The sequence below is a fragment of the Papio anubis genome, chromosome 5 (genome assembly GCF_008728515.1).
Source record: "Papio anubis isolate 15944 chromosome 5, Panubis1.0, whole genome shotgun sequence".
In the NCBI taxonomy this organism is placed as follows: domain Eukaryota; kingdom Metazoa; phylum Chordata; class Mammalia; order Primates; family Cercopithecidae; genus Papio; species Papio anubis.
The window spans coordinates 65,522,214-65,539,444 of NC_044980.1; the positions used below are offsets into that span (position 1 = coordinate 65,522,214).

Genomic DNA, 17,231 nt, shown 5'->3' on the forward strand with positions numbered 1-17,231 from the left:
GACTAGTTTCAGGTCTTAGATTTAAGTTTTTAAACCAGTTTGATTTGATTTCTATATATGGTGAGAGACAGGGGCCTAGTCTCATTCTTCTGCATATAGTCACCCTGTTTTCCCAGCACCATTTACTGAAGAGACTGTCTTTTCCCCATTACATGTTCATGTTGCCTTTGTTGAAGATGAGTTGGCTGTAAACGTATGGATTTATATCTGGGTTCTCTGTTCTATTCCTTGGTCTATGTGTCTGTTTTTATGCCAGTACCATTCTGATTTGGTTACTATAGCTTTGTATAAATTCTGAAGTCAAAGAGTGTGATGCCTCCAGCTTCTTTCTTTTTGCTCAGGATTATTTTGGCTTTTTGGGGTCTTTTGTGGTTCTATATCAATTTTAGGAATGTTTTTTCATTTTTGTGAATGATGCCATTGGTATTTTGATAGGTATTGCATTGAATCTGTAAATCGCCTTGGGTACTGTTGTCATTTTAACAATATTAATTCCTTTAATTTATGAGCATGGAATATCTATTATTTTGTATCCCCTTTAGTTTCTTTCATCACTGTTTTATAGTTTTCCTTATATAGATCTTTCACTTCTTTATTAGATTGATTTCTAGGTATTTTGTATTCTTTTATTGTAAATGGGGTTGCTCTATCTTTTTTTTTTTTTTTTTTTTTGAGACTCGACAGAGTCTCGCTTAGTCCCCCAGGCTGGAGTGCAGTGGTGCTACCTCAGCTCACTGCAAGCTCCACCTCCTGGATTCACGCCATTCTCCTGCCTCAGCCTCCCAAGTAGCTGGGACTACAGGCATCTGCCACCACACCCGGCTATCTTTTTGTGTTTTTAGTAAAGATGGGGTTTCACTGTGTTAGCCAGGATGGTCTTGATCTCCTGAACTTGTGATCCGCCTGCCTCAGCCTCCCAAAGTGTTGGGATTACAGGCATGAGCCACCACGCCCAGCCTGGGTTGCTCTCTTGATTTCTTTTTCAGATTATTTGCTTTCAGTGTATTATAAATGCTACCAATTTTTGAATATTGATTTTGCATCTTGAAACTTTACTGGATTCATTTATCAATTCTAACAGTTTTTGTAGAGTCTTTAGGTTTTCCTAAATATAAGATCATGTAATCTGCAAACAAGGCTAATTTGACTTCTTCATTCCAATTTGAATGCCCTTTATTTCTTTCTCTTGCCTAATTACTCTGGCCAGGATTTACAGTATTATATAGAATAAAAGAGGTAAAAGTGGGCATCTTTGTCTTGTTCCAGATTTTAAAGTAAGGAAAGGCCTTCCATTTTTCCCCTTTCTGTACAATGTTGTTAGCTGTGAGTCTGTCATATATGGCTTTTGCTAATTTGTTATATATTCCATCTATACCCAATTTGATGATGGCTTTTAATAAAGGAATGTTGAATTTTATCAAATGTTTTCTGGCATCTATTGAAGTAATCATGTGGCTTTTGCTCTTGGTTCTGTTAATGTGATATATTATGTTTATTAATTTGCTTATAGTGAACCATCCTTGCATCCCTGGGATGAATCCCTCTTGATCATGGTGAATTATATTTTTAATGTGTGGTTAAATTCAGTTTGATAGTACTTTGTTGAGAATTTTTGCATCTATGTTCATCACTGATATTGGCTTGTAGTTTTCTTTTCGTGTGTGTGTCCCTGCCTGGTTTTGGCATCAAAGTAATTCTAGCCTTGTAGGGTGAGTTTGAAAGTATTTCTTCTTTATCAATTTTTTTGAAGAGTTTGAGTAGATTTGGCATTGGTTCTTTGAATGCTTGGTAGAATTCAGCAGTGAAGCCACCCAGTCCTCGACTTTTCTTTGATGGGAAACTTTTATTATGGCTTGATCTCATTACCTATTACTTATTTATTGAGGTTTTCTATTTCTTCATGGTTCAGTCTTGGTAGGTTGTATGTGATCAGGAATTTATCCATTTCTTCCAGGTTTTCCGATTTGTTAGCATATAGTTATTCATGATAGTCTCTAGTGATTCTTTGTATTTCTGTGGTCTCGTTTGTTATGTCTTCTTCTTCATTTCTGATGTTATTCATTTGGGTCTTCTCCCTTTTTTTCTTGAAAACCAAAGTCCAACCAAAGGTTTGTCAGCTTTGTTTATATTGTCCAAACAATAACTTTCATTTCATTTTTCTTCTGTATTGGTTTTTTTTTTTTTTTTTTTTTTGGTCTCATTTTCATTTATTTCTGTTCTCATCTTTATTATTTCTTTCCTTCTGCTAATTCGGAGTTTGGTTTGTTTTTACTTTTATAGTTCCTTAAGGAGCATCATTAGATTGTTTATTTGAAGTCTTTCTACTTAATTGATATAAGCATTTATAGCTATAAACTGCCCTCAAAGCGCTTCTTTTGCTGTGTTGCATAGATTTTGGTATGTTGTATTTCTGTTTTTAGTTGCCTCAAGAAATTATTTAATTTCCTTCTTAATTTCTTCATTGACCCATTTGTTGTCCAGGACCATGTTGTTTAATTTCTATGTGTTTATGACATTTTCAATGTTCTTCTTGTTACTGATTTGTAGTTTTATTCCATTGTGGCCAGAAAAGATACTTGGTATGATTTCTACCTTTGGGAATTTGTTGAGACTTGTTTTGTAGCATGAGATATGATCTATTCTGGAGAATGTCCCTGTGCTGATGAACAGAATGTGTATTCCACAGCAGTTGGGTGAAACATCCAGGACATGTTAGTTAGGCCTATTTGGTCTAGCGTATAGTTTAACTCTGATGTTTCTTTGTTGACTTTCTGTCTCAATGATCTATTACAGAAAGTGAGATGTAGAAGTCTTCTACCATTATTGTATTGCAGTCTATCTGTCCCTTTAGTTCTATTTATATTTGTTTTATATGCTTAGCTCCAGTGTTGGGTGCATAGATAGTTATAATTGTTATATCCTCTTGGTGAATTGATCTCTTTATCATCATATAATGACCTCTTTTGTCTCTTTTTACAGTCTTTAATGTGTAGTTTTTTACCTAATATAACTACTCTTGCTCTTTTTTGTTTGTTTGTTTCCAGTTGCATGGAATATCATTTTCCACCCCTTTACTTTCAGTTTAAGTGTGTCTTTATAGGTGAAATGGGCTTCTTTTAGGCAGCATATGGTTGGGTCTTGTTTCTTTATCCATTCAACCACTCTATGCCTTTTAATGGGAGAATTCAGTTCACTTACATTCAGTGTTATTATTAATAAGTAAGGACTTACTACTGCTATTTTGTTGCTTCTTTTCTGGTTGCTTTGTAACTCCTTTCTTCCTTTCTCATCATCTTCCTTTGGGGTTAAGTAATTGCCTCTGGTAGTATGTTTTAATTTATTGTTTTTTAATTTTAGTGAATCTATTATAGGTTTTTGCATTGTAGTTACTGTGAGGCTTACAAAAAACATCTCATCGAAATAAGTTATTTTAAAGAGATGACAACTGGTCTTAGATCACAAAGAATAGAACAGATATATGTATACACATTGAGACAATTCAAGTGATCCTCCTGCCTCAATCTCCAGAGTAGTTAGGACTACAGGTGTGTGCCAGGATGCCTGGCTAATTTTAATTTTTATAGAGATGTGGTTTCATTATGTTGACCAGGCTGGTCTCAAACACCTGGCCTCAAACAATCCTCCTATCTCAGCCTCCCAAAGTGCTAGGATTACAAGCATACACCGCTGCATCCAGCCTCAATTTATATATTTTTATGTTACCTGTCTCTTAACATGTTTCTATAGGTATTATTGTTTTTGATAGATTGATGGGGGACTTCATACTACTGTTATGAGTGTATTATACACCAAAATTATAGTATTAGACTATTCTGGGTTTGTCTATGTACTTAATTTTACCAGTAGGTTTTATATTTTCAAATGTTTGTGGTTTTTAAAAAAATATTAGTGTTTTTTTCTTTCAGATTAAAGAACTTCCTTTAGCATTTCTCGTAAGATGGGTCTGGTAGTGATGAATTCTCTGTTTTTGTTTGTCTGGGAAAGCCTATCTCTCCTTTATATTTCGAGGATACTTTGCTGAATACAGTATTCTTAAATGACCTTTTTTTGTTGTTTTTTTTTTTCTTTCAGGATTCCCTCCTGGATTGTATGGTTTCTGTTGAGAAGTCTGTTGCCAGATGAATTGACACTCCTTTATATGTTATTTACTTGTTTTCTCATGCTGCTTTTAGAATTTTCTATTTGTTCTTGATCTTTAAAAATTTGATTATTATATGCCATGGATTAGTCTTATTTGGATCAAATCTGTTTGGTGTTCTTTGACCTTCTTGTACCTGGATATGTATATCTTCCTCAAGTTTTGGGAATTTTTTTTCTGTTATTACATCTTTAAATAAGCTTTCTACCCCTTGCTGTTGCTCAGCTCCCTCTTGAACACCAATAGTTCTTAGATTTGGCCTTTTGAGGTAATTTTCTATATTTTGTAGGTAACCTTACATAACATTTTTGTTACTAAACATTATGTTTGTGAGATTCATCCATATTGTGTGTAGTTGCAGTTTCTTGACTCTTGGTTTTATTGTTCTACAGTAACCTGTTGTTTAAATATGTGATTTATCTATCCATTCTACTGAAGAGGACATTTGGGTTGGTTTGGTTTGTGAGCATGTGCATAGTGTGTCTGTGAACATTCTTGCATATGCCAGATCTTATTTTAAAAGACTGATGCAGGGTTTCCCATCACTGGACTAGCCCTCTTTACGAGGAAGATGGTTCACTCCCAAGATTAACATTTTTGGAGTTATGATACCCCATTTTTACTTCATTAGAGCACCTACTCCTCCCAAAATGATGTATAGCATAAATCTTTCTTGATACAAATTTACCTAGTTTAAGGGCATGGCAATGTCATCAGCATCTACTCATCTCTGTGTGACCACAGCACCTTGTCCAGTGCTCTGCACAAAGAAAGTGTTTATAACACTTGCTTAGTTGAATTGTTTAAGAACAAGCCCCCACATCTCCACCACCTCCACAAGTCCCACCTCTCTTCATCTTCCCCAAGCAAAATACCACAGCTCCCTTAACCATTTCTTACAGCAATGGTACTCAATTCTTTTGTTCTAGTATTTCCAGGGTAAAATAATTTTTCAAAACTCTACACCCATCCACATTTTCAAGCTGACATCTTTACCATTCATTTAAATAAATGTAAAGAGTGAAATTTCTACCATCTTATAAATTGTTTAAATATTTTATTTAAAAAAAAAACAATGAAACTGCATGTTTGGCTCACACAATTTACAGAAAAGGTCAACCATATAACATAATTGGCAAAGCTGTTGTCATTGTCAAATTAATTAGCAAATCGGGCTTACTTTCATATAACCATAGTTTTCTATTATGTTTTCTAAATTATTTCAAATACACATGTTAATACACATCCCTCAGCAAACATTACTTCTGAATTCTCATTCTAAGCTACATAGCTGCATGGATGGATGCATGGATGGATGGATGGATGGATGGATGGATCGACAGATCGATGGATGGATGGATGGATGGAGACACAGAAATTCACCATGACTTTCTCACCTGAATGAAACAGTGCCACATCTTTAATATTTCCTCCCAAACCTTCTTTTCCTTTACTTTCCTGTGACTCTCTCTCAGGAGGGATGCATGTCTAAATTCTTTATTTGGTACCCGGAAGTCTTTTACAGTTCAGGGTAAAAATGCTACACAGGAAGATGCAGCATTGCAGGGAGAGCTGGTTTTCTTCTTTTCTAAACTGGGGGCAGAGAAAGGGGAGGTGGGAAGCTATGCTTGGAGCCAATTTGTCCCATGTTTTCTTTCTGAAAGCACATGAAGGGGAAAATGATTGGTGTTTTAAAGATGTTGGGTCACTTTACTTTCTCATGCTATTAGGCCAAGCTATGACCCTTAGTTTCATCTCCAGATAATCAGATATAAAAGGCCCACAGGAATCCAGAAGCTAGACAGAGCTCAGGTATTCCAATCTCTCAAGAAAATGGGCAGTAAGATTTACTAATAGTATGTTTGCTCACCTGGCATTTAGAAAGTTCAAAATTCTCCCTCTTAATTATTCTATTTTGTTTGTTAATATTGTGATCAGGTATTTTCTATATTGTGGTAGAATCAGTACTATTATCATTCTTAATTATCTAACGATATTTATTTTGTTCATTACCTGAGGTCAAATTTTAATTCGGGTTGACTTTTCCCTGAAATTTAGCACAACAAACATCTTAGCTCATTTACCCCCCACAGCTCAAATAGTTTAAGCTCATGGAAGGCAAACTAATTTTAAAATAAGCAAGGGACTTGAAAGGCAAGCTTTTGTTGCAAAAAAAAAAAAAAGAAGAAAGAAAAGAACAGAACATAATACATTATTAGTCAATTGGTATTTCTCTGACATCTGGTAACCCCTATTCTCCAGAACAGCTGCAAACTTGAAATAGCCCCAAAGGCCTCTGGGAGTGAGCAGTGGTTCACTTTGGGAAGATTCAACCTTCAAGGTTACGGAAGACGTGAGGCAACTGATTCTTTTTCTAGACTTACAGAAGACGTGAGGCAACTGATTCTTTTTCTAGACAACAGCACACACCTAAGACAACAGGATCTCTGAAGGCTATAGAAGCCAGTCCACAATAATGTCAAAACCCAGAATCTCAGGAGATCCAGGACAGGAGGAACTGAAAAAAGTGATGAAAAATGGCAACTGACCGACCAAAACAGAGGAGCCAGAGCAAAGCCTAGAAATGTTGATTTGGGAAAAAATAGACGTCCCAAGAGTGAAGAGAGGGGACTTATGGGAACCTGGAAGACTACCAAGGACAAGTAGCCCCAGCCCAAACAGAAGAGCAAACTGGAGACGCTCAATGTTAGCTACCCTTCCCTGAACACTTCAGGATGGCTGAACGCCTACACATGGTAATGAAGGAAGGGCCTTCATTCTAGCTAGATTCTTCTGGCTTTTAAGAACAGAGATCTCTGCATATCAGCTCCTTAGTCTTCCCTCAATTGACTTTATCTGCTTCACCACAGTGACTGCTTTCTCACAGCTTTGCTTACTTATAGACCATCATGGACTCTTCAGCCCTGACTTTATGTCACAGAGGTTTTGTTTAGGCTCAGCTTGCAAATCTTTACCTCTTTCCATATTTGGCTTAAATTACTGAGCATCCTATTTGTCCAACTCAACTTTTTAAGCCAGACTGTAGGTCAACGATCATTGACCAGCTTGTGGACTGGCTACTTTTGAAACAGGTGCCCATTTTTATTCAATCAGTTGGGAAGAGAGTCACATGCTTCAAAGCATAGCTACCCTAGGCCTGCTCATCAGTGGAAATTGTGGCAAACAGATGTTACAAAATGTCTAGGGAGACCTTGAGCCACCTAGGAATATTAATTTAGTTTAGCATTCTCTGTTTGATAAAAGCAAGAAAATCTGATAAACTTCCAATAAAGATTTTACCTCTTAAAGGAATAACTTTCAATTACGTAAAAAGTTCACTTATTCTGAATACCATATAGAGAGGTTACTAGATATTCTCTTTCAGATGACATAGTAGACTGGTAGATATTTTTTCTTTAGCCTGAGGAGTTAAAGTGGCAGTTGTAATGTTACCATCAGTGAGTCTACTGCTGAGTATAGCTACTTTTTTTTTTTTTTTTTTTTTTTTTTTTTGACGGAGTCTTGCTCTGTCTCCCAGGCTGGAGTGCAGTGGTGCAATCTCGGCTCACTGCAAGCTCCGCCTCCTGGGTTCACACCGTTCTCCTGCCTCAGCCTCCTGAGTAGCTGGGACTACAGGCACCCGCCAGCACGCCCAGCTAATTTTTTTGTATGTTTTTAGTAGAGATGGGGTTTCACTGTGTTAGCCAGGATGGTCTCAATCTCCTGATCTTGTGATCCACCCTCCTTGGCCTCCCAAAGTGCTGGGATTACAGGCATAGCTACCTTTTTTAACTGGAATGGTTGAGAGTATTCTTACTGATGCTCCTTAATCCATTTAACCCACAACTTCTCACAACTACAGGAAACATGACTCATACATTTCTTGGGCCTTTCATGGAATTAAGTTTTGGCATTATGTGCAAGTACTGACTTTAAAAATTTTCGTATCACAGCTAAGAAATGTATATATTTGTCCCTGTGCAAAATGGCAAATAGATAGCTCTTCATTCCTACGACAATGATATCATGCTGTTACTAAAAACAGGGTCGTAGTCTAAAAGCCAATGAGAATGAAGTTGGTATAAACCATTATAATTGGACCGCATTTCTCCTGCCCCTCTGCCAAACCACATCCACTTATCCTTCCAAGCCCAGCCAAATCCCACCTTGTCTGTGAAATTCCTGAGATGATAATGATTAAAAGAACAAGGACAGGGAAAGGCAAGATCCTGGGAAATAGCTTGGGTGACTAAGAGAGGTTTCTATAGCCAATAATAAAGAGGGAGTGTAGGGAGAAAGGCGTCAGGGAAGAGGCCTCAGCCAGTAGCTGGAACTGGCCACATGAGCAGCTTCAATGGTAGGACCAGTTTTGGAAGCTCCGAAGAAGGAAGAAAGGCAAATCTCACTTCCAGTACACTAAAACTGGTGGACACTGGGGACAGGGCAGAGACAGGAGATACTTGTCTAGAATACAAAATCAGAGTGGGAACAACAGAGGGAAGGATGGAATGCTGAGCCGTCATCCTGGCCAAGGGGCAAGGATGGGTAAATGCAGTGTTCAATGTTTGAAATGGGCTGGGCAGAGCTAATGACAGGGATTATTTGAGCCTACCTTCTAAGTTTAGAGGAATAGAAGAGCAGAAAATTAAGATATCAACTGATCTTTCTCTTCTCTGAACTCTTGGGAATTCTTAATGCATAGAAACATACAATTTAACACTAGCTTGTTCTCACCTTGTCTCTTAATCTAATATTTTTTAATTGCAAGGGCCAGAAACCTATTCAAACTAACTCAAGTTAAAAGGGATGTCAAATGGCAAGACTATAGCAAGGTCTCAGAGAGATTCAGGACATGCAAAACAAATAAGATCCAGGAAGGGAGAAAGCCAGGAATCTTGAAGACCAGCCACACTTCATTTCCCTCTCTGTTATGGATTGTCTATTTCTTTGCATAACTATTTCATCTACATTTCCACTGTTCTTTACCTGGTCCATCTGTACTTCCATTTTCTCAAAACCCCAATGGTCCCATTATAGCTACCCAAGCCTGACTTCATGACCTCTCATTCGAGCACCCATCACCAATTTGTTGAGTTTCTCTATTTCCTAAGTGTAAATTCCTTGTTAGGGGAATATAATTGACTTGACTTTTCTTTTCCATAAAGACTCCAAGGCATGGGTGGCTATCTGTGGGTGGGGTGTTCACCTCAAGTGATCTGGGGGATAAGGCAAGATAAGAACCCCTTGGTTCTCAACAATGATTGAAGGGAGGAGACCTCTGTGGATTATGAGTAAGGCATATGTGGACACATTTCTAGGACATATTCCCAATACGTTGTGAGATTCTGGAGGGGCTAGAATAGTGACATGTCTCGGGTACACGTGTAGTAGAAGCTCCCTTATTCAACCTCCACTTAGCTGACTCTCCAAATTTACTTATGATCTCCATTTCCTCTAGAAAACTTACTGCTCCATGCCCATGGCATAAAGAAGTCTCTCAGCTAGGAAGCCACTCTGTGTCTACTTCTTCCCTTGAGTTATGAGCTTGCCAAGGATCAGCCATGTTTGTTGCCCTATGTCCTTACACCAGTAATAGTGTAAGGACATAGGGCAACAAACAATTTAATAGATAAATTTAGAGCATGTGAATTAAAAAACTGTTTCTACAAAAACTGATTTGAATGCTGTGAAAAGACACATAAAATTGAACCACACACACACAAAAACTTCACTCTCAAATTAGATGTGAGAAAGACAATCAAATAATGTAGGGGGAAATGTATGAAAAATCTGCAAGTCATCCACAGTCAGCTTGCATGAAAACTGTCTTTATGTTGTTGAGTCATTTGAAAGAAACCAAAACTGGAAATAATATTCACTATGGATATGATTTTTTCCAGAAAGATCATACAGAACTCTTATCAGCTGATCTAGAACCAAAGCACAGGTCTTAGCTTTCCATGAAAAACTGGCAAATGAATTTATATGTATATGTATTTATATGAATTCATATGTTTACATATTAACTTCAGGTATATGTACAATTAAAACGTTGGATTTACTGAAACAGCCAATCATGATAAGGAAAACTTTTTCCATTACAGTGAGTTCTCTGGTGATGTTGATAGCTTGGAACTGGGGGTCATGGTCGAGTATAGCTTGTCCAAAGGCAAAGGTAATAAAGTCAGTGCAGAAAAAGTAAACAAAACACACTCAGTGAATGGCATTACTGAGGAAGCTGATCCCACCACTTACTCTGGCAAAGTCATTCGCCCCTGAGAAGTGTTGATCCAACACAGACTGAGTACCGAGGAATGATTGAGATTGTGGAGGAGGGCGATAAGAAAGGTGATGTCTATCCATTTGATGTCGTTGGGATGGCCAACAATAGCAATTGCCTGCAGAAAGGGGAAAGCATCAAGTTCCAATTGTGTGTCCTGGGCCAAAATGCACAAACTATGGCTTACAACATCACACCCCTGCATAGGGCCACAGTGGAATGTGTGAAAGATCAGTTTGGCTTCATTAACTATGAAGTAGGAGATAGCCAGAAGCTCTCTTTCTGTGTGAAAGAAGTTCAGGGTGGCATTGAGCTACAGGCAGGAGATGAGGTGGAGTTCTCAGTGATTCTTTATCAGCGCACTGGCAAGTGCAGCGCCTGTAATGTTTGGCGAGTCTATGAGGGCCCCAAGGCTGTTGCAGCTCCTCGACCTGATTGGTTGGTCAATTGTTTGAAGAACATCACTCTGGATGATGCCAGTGCTCCTCACCTAATGGTTCTTCATCAGCCAAGGGGACCAGATAACTCAATGGGGTTTGGTGCAGAAAGAAAGATCCGTCAAGCTGATGTCATTGACTAACCACATCCACAAAACATATCTTTAATCCACTATGATCAAGTTGGGGAGAATCTGGTGAAGGGTTCTGAATATCTCCCTCTTCATCCCTCCTGAATCCGGAATACTTATTCTATTGAGCTATTACACCAGTTTTAACACCTTCCTTGTGTTATGTTTAAAAAAATAAATAAATTTAAGAAAACCATTTTAAAATAATGCACAGTTCAGCCTGGAAAACTTAAGGCGGCGCCTTATAGTGTCAATTTTAGGAGCTTTATTTGGAGCATTTAACGCAACTGGTCATTGCAAAATCCACTTTGCCTGTGTAAGTGAAAAATATAGACTGTTACCTTGTTGGCCCTATGAAATTCTACACTTTTCATTATATACTCTACCTTCATTAATTACTTCTGGCAAGACATTCTGCCTTAGCACTCAGTTGCATTCTTTTTCTTTTTCTTCCTGTTCATTATGCTTTAATTCTGAGGACCATATGAGGGTAGAATATATTATCTTTTAAAAATTACACAAATTTGTATAGGCAAACCATTTCTTAAAGTTGATGGCCAAATTTTAAAATGTTATTTTTTTATATCATTTATAATTTTGTCACAATCCACTTAAAGAAGTTTGTTTATATTTCAGTGAAAATTATCTTCCAGAGTAGGTTTTATTCTTGAGTTGGGGGGTAACTTTACTACAACTAGTAAGTATGGTACAGAATTTCATGCAAATGAGGAGTGCCAACAGTCTGATAATTTAAACATATTTAAACAAAAACAAAAAAAATGAATGCACAAACTTGCTGCTGTTTGGATCAATGCAGCTTCTAGGACCCTGTTTCTTTTACTGATTTAAAAACAAAACAAACAAAAAAAATAAAAATGTTGTGCCTGAAATGAATCTTGTTTTTTTTTTATAAGTAGCCACCTGGTTACTGTGTCCTGTAAAATACAGACACTTGACCCTTGGTGTAGCTTCTGTTCAACTTTATATCACGGGAATGGATGGGTCTGATTTCTTGGCCGTCTTCTTGAATTGGCCAGAGACAAGGTCCCCGGCCAGTTGACTAAAGGCTTTGTCTAAGATGACAACGGTCAGCTCAGGGGATGTGGGAAGGGCGCTTTTATCTTCCCCCTTGTCGTTTGAGGTTTTGATCTCTGGGTAAAGAGGCCGTTTGTCTTTGTAAACACAAAACATTTTTGCTTTCTCCAGTTTTCTGTTAATGGTGAAATAACGGAAGCGAATAAAGTTTTACTGATTTTTGAGACACTTAAAAAAAAAAAAAACAAAAATGTTTTGGGTAGTTTTTTTGTTTGTTTGTTTGTTTGAGATGAAGCCTTGCTCTGTTGCCCAGGCTGGAGTGCAGTGGCAGGATCTCAGCTCACTGCAACCTCTGACTCCTGGGTACACAAATCTGCCTCAGTCTCCCGAGTAGCTGGGCCTACAGGCGCCCGGCACCATGCCCGGCTAATTTTTTGTATTTTTAATAGAGACAGGGTTTCACCATATTAGCCAGGATGGTCTGGTAGTAGTCTTTTTTATTATCATTCTCTTCAGTAGCTGCCAGCCATCAGTGCAGTCAGATTAAGCAGGACTTCTGCTGCAATTTTAATCCTTCCTGCCCCTCCCCACTCAGTAACTTGCTTAAGCACCGAATATGTAATAGGCACTAACAAACCCCTATTCCTTGACAACCCCAAAGGAGGTAAGCAGTTGAACAACAACAAACACCCTGTGCCCAAATAAGCTTCATGGCCCAATATTCCTCACCACTGAGCCAACTGTTAGTAATAATGAACTTGAGCCAGTTCACTGTTAATTCCAAGAAAGAAAATAATGTGATCTTTTGCTTTGAATTCATTGTCAAAATATTTGGCATGCTTTTAAATATCCCCCTAGACAGTAGGGAACCTGCCCTAAACATTGTCCTACCCCTAGAGATGGGGTCAGCGAAACAACAGAAAAAATGCAAAGTAATGATAGTGCATTCTTTGCCCTGCCATCCAGTGTAATGGGTAAGAGCACAGCTCTGGGGGCTGAGGCTCCTTGGCATTAACTTGCCACAAGACCTTGACAACTACTTACTCTTTCTGAGTCTCAGTTTCCTCTTCTGTCAAATGGGTTGTTGTAAGAACTAAATGTAAATGAAGTCATGGATGAAAGGCAAGACAAAGTTTTCTTTTCCCCTCACCCTCCTTTTTCCCTCCTCTAACCACCTGCCCACCAAGGAGATGGGGAGGGTGGAAAACACAATAAAGAGAAGAAACTGTCCCTCTAACAATGCCTGGAGTATCTACAGAGCAGTCAGCAATAACAAGAAAGAGGTATGTGTTATGTTTGCTGCACTCTGAAGAAGAGGAAGGGCCTAAAACCTCCTCAGCATCTCACTGTAAGGCCCAGAGCAAGAGCGCCTTGAAACTCTTCTCCAGAATGCAATCATTCATTCATTCGTGCAGTGAGTGCCATCTAAGTGCCAGGCATTGATTCTGACACAGCAGTGAACAAAATGAAGTGTCTACTCTCATGGAGCTTACATGACATTCTAGTTGAAGAAAAAACTAAAAGGTTACCTGTGAAACCTATGCATGATACCTGTTACCTAATAAGTACTCAATAAACACCAGCTATTTTAATTATTATTGTCATTCTTACCAACCTGATTGCACAATCTAATTCAGGATGGTTAAAATATGTCCCTTGACTAATAGATAAATAGCTAGTTCCTACCCTAAAGCTGGATCCATCTTCCATTAGCTATCTCAGGAGCCAATCGGGGGACCCCAGTGCCCCTCCAAAGCACACAACTCCTTGTTCTAGGATTTTTTTCCTCCCTTACCTTCCTACCTGTTTTTGGAAATCAGCACCATTTCGCAGCTCTCCAGAGGTTAGGAATGGAAGCAGGGGAAGTCACAGCTGCAATGGTCTATTAAAATATGAATAACTGATGCCCCACCTCCCATCCTATTCAAGCAGTAAAAGACAGCCACCCTCTGCAAGGGTCTCCAGCTGTATGCACATGTATGAGCACAAGGAAGGGCCCGTCAACTCACAGAGACAGCAGGCTTATCTGGGATTGCCTATTTCGTGCCTAGCAGGTTTCCCCCTGGGGCCCACCCAGGTCACTCTCTTTAAAACTGGAACCCCCACACACTCATGCTGTTAGCCTGCTCTGTTTTTTAAAAATTACCTTCCAAGATGTAATTCACTTATTTATTATGTTTGTGCTTTATTTTCTCTTTCCTCCATGATAATGTTAGTTCTTATGAGGGCAAAGATGTCTGTCAATTAGAACAATGTCTGTAACATATTAGGCACTTGGTAAATATTTGTTCAAGGAATACATGAAAACCTCAGAGGAAAACGCTTTCTATCAGCCCTGGCAGGGCTTTGTGGCACTTAACAAATGCTCCAAAAAGCCCTTTTCCCCGGCGACGGGGCCGAGGCAGCAACCTGAGAGCAATGCCCCCTCTGCTTTCTGGGATCTGGGCTGTGTTGCCTTCTTCTCTTGTTTCTATTCTTTTAATCGCTCCCTTCCTGGGTTTTATATTGCACGCCCGGTCTTCCAGCGTCATGATTACTGTAATAAACAAACTGAAGGGCTGAATGCATCTTTTTCTCCCCTTGCAGCATGAAGAGCAGTTCGCGGTATCCGGTAAATAGGAAGCACGAATATATAACGAAACTGGGATTTGAAAGCGCCACCTTCAGTTGTAAGATCTAAGGGTGGACTGCGCGAGCGGAGGCCGGCAGGGCTGCGGGCAGGGCCGCTTTCCGGGGCCTCCTTCGCCTAGACAAGCAGGGCAGAGGTCAGGACAAACGAGGAAAAAGGACGGGAGCACCAGCTCTCTCCTTCCCTCCAACCCCTACGTTAACTGGAAAAGGCAGCGTGTTCTGGGCCTTTCCCGGCTAAAGCAGCAGTAGGCGACCGACGAGGGAGGCGGGTGGAGAGGTGACTGGGAGCCCACAACACGGACCCAGGCGGAGGACAGAGCGAAGGGCGGCGGGGAGGGGCCCAGAGGGGCTGCCACGGGCAGGGGCGGGCGCCTCCTCCCGGCCGCCCGCCAAGCAGGCCCGGATCCCCTTAGCCGCGTCCCAGCACATGGGCTTGCTTACACTCGCTGAGAGACGCAGGAGCCGCGCTGCAGAGCTGTCTGGGCGCTTTTTCCCATTTTTGCTCCAGGATCCAGAGATTTGAGCAGGGGTGGGGTGAGGTGGAGCGGCGGGGTCCCTCCCCTTCCTTAGGCCCAGCCAGTGAGGTCCCCCGTCTCTCTGTCCTTTCCTCGCCGTCGCCCTCTCTCTGCCAGGCTCTCCTGTTCGTCCTCCAGGGGCCCACGTTAGCCCCTCACCTCCCCTTGAAGTCTTTTCTAACCGCTGCGGCCTCCTTGGTCCCCGACGCCCGTGTTCCTGTAGGAAGTTTACAGTTCACACAATGTCTCATCTCTCGGTATATGTCTCCCCTCTCGGTATATGTCTCCCAAGTAAATTGTGAAGCATAAAGAGCCATATGCTTTTTTTGCTTTCAGCAATTTTTTTTTTCCTAATTATAAAGTGCTTCCGTAGTTTCTGTTGTAAACAATAATCCTGCCCAGCCACTTATTGTGTGACCTCAGGAAAATCCTATCTGAGTTTTCTCATGCAAAATGAGATTCGTAAGGTCTCTTCCAGCTTATAAATTCAGGGACTTTCCTGAGCTAGAGAACTGGAAGTTGGATAGAGCTGTTCCAGTACAGTGGTTTGGGGTCTGAATGCATTGTTTCTGGTGGCCACGGGTAAGTGCCATCTGTGAGCAGCCCGCAGAAAGAGGGGCCAACAGTGACCCCGGGTTTCTTCTGTCCTGGACACTCACCACCTGCCTCAGTTCTTCTAAAACTGGGTCCCCGAGCCACACACGATGACCACCCTGCCACTGGCTCAGACAAGGGAAAAATCTCTGTTCCTGTAGTTCAATGCTGAAAGGAGGACATTTTTCAGAGAGACATTTTGCTAGGAAATTATGAAGTACAAAAACACAAAACCGTGGAAGCACCCAATCAGAGCCCATATTCTTGTGAGGAACTTTAGTAAGAGGCAGACACACTGGCAGACAAATTTTAGGCAACCTTGAGGCTCAGGTCATTTTCCTCAACTGAACCATGAAGACAAAGGAGGCCGCGCCAAAGACAGGCTCACTACTACTACACTGAGTATGTGGCCTGGAGCCGGACAGAGAAGGAGCACGGGCTTCAGGATCATTCACATGTGAATCTGACTCCAGTGTTGCCGTTTTTTGGCTGTCTGAGCTTGGACAAGCTTCTTAACTTCTCCGATTCTCGATTTCTGTTCTATTAAATAGGGATAATATCTTCCATCCTACTGGGTTGAATGAATGTTTTGTTTTTGTTGTTGTTGTTGTTTTTTTTAAAATTATACTTTAAGTTCTAAGGTACATGTGCACAACGTGCAGGTTTATTACATATGTATACTTGTGCCATGTTGCTGTGCTGCACCAATCAACTCGTCAGCACCCAGCAACTCGTTATTTACATCAGGTATAACTCCCAATGCCATCCCTCTCCCCTCCCGCTCCCCATAATAGGCCCTGGTGTGTGATGTTCCCCTTCCCGAGTCCAAGTGATCTCATTGTTCAATTCCCACCTATCATTGAGAACATGCGGTGTTTGGTTTTCTGGTCTTGCGATAGTTTGCTGAGAATGATGGTTTCCAGCTGCATCCATGTCCCTACAAAGAACACAAACTCATCCTTTTTTATGGCTGCATAGTATTCCATGGTGTATATATGACACATTTTCTTAATCCGGTCTGTCACTGATGGACATTTGAGTTGATTCCAAGTCTTTGCTATTGTGAATAGTGCTGCAATAAACATACATGTGCATGTGTCTTTATAGAAGCATGATTTATAATCCTTTGGGTATATACCCAGTAATGGGATGGCTGGGTCATATGGTATTTCTAGTTCTAGATCCTTGAGGAATCGCCATACTGTTTTCCACAGTGGTTGAACTAGTTTACAATCCCACCAACAGTGTAAAAGTGTTCCCATTTCTCCACATCCTCTCCAGCACCTGTTGTTTCCTGACTTTTTAATGATTGCCATTCTAACTGGTGTGAGGTGGTATCTCATTGTGGTTTTGATTTGCATTTCTCTGATGGCCAGTGATGATGAGCATTTTTTCATGTGTCTGTTGGCTGTATGCATGTCTTCTTTTGCGAAATGTCTGTTCATATCC

General features: G+C 40.2%; 1 pseudogene; it reads left to right on the forward strand.

Annotated features, from left to right (window-relative positions):
* The first annotated feature begins 10,210 nt into the window (after positions 1-10,210).
* LOC101020693 lies at positions 10,211-11,019 on the forward strand (annotated as a pseudogene).
* Positions 11,020-17,231: the final 6,212 nt, after the last annotated feature.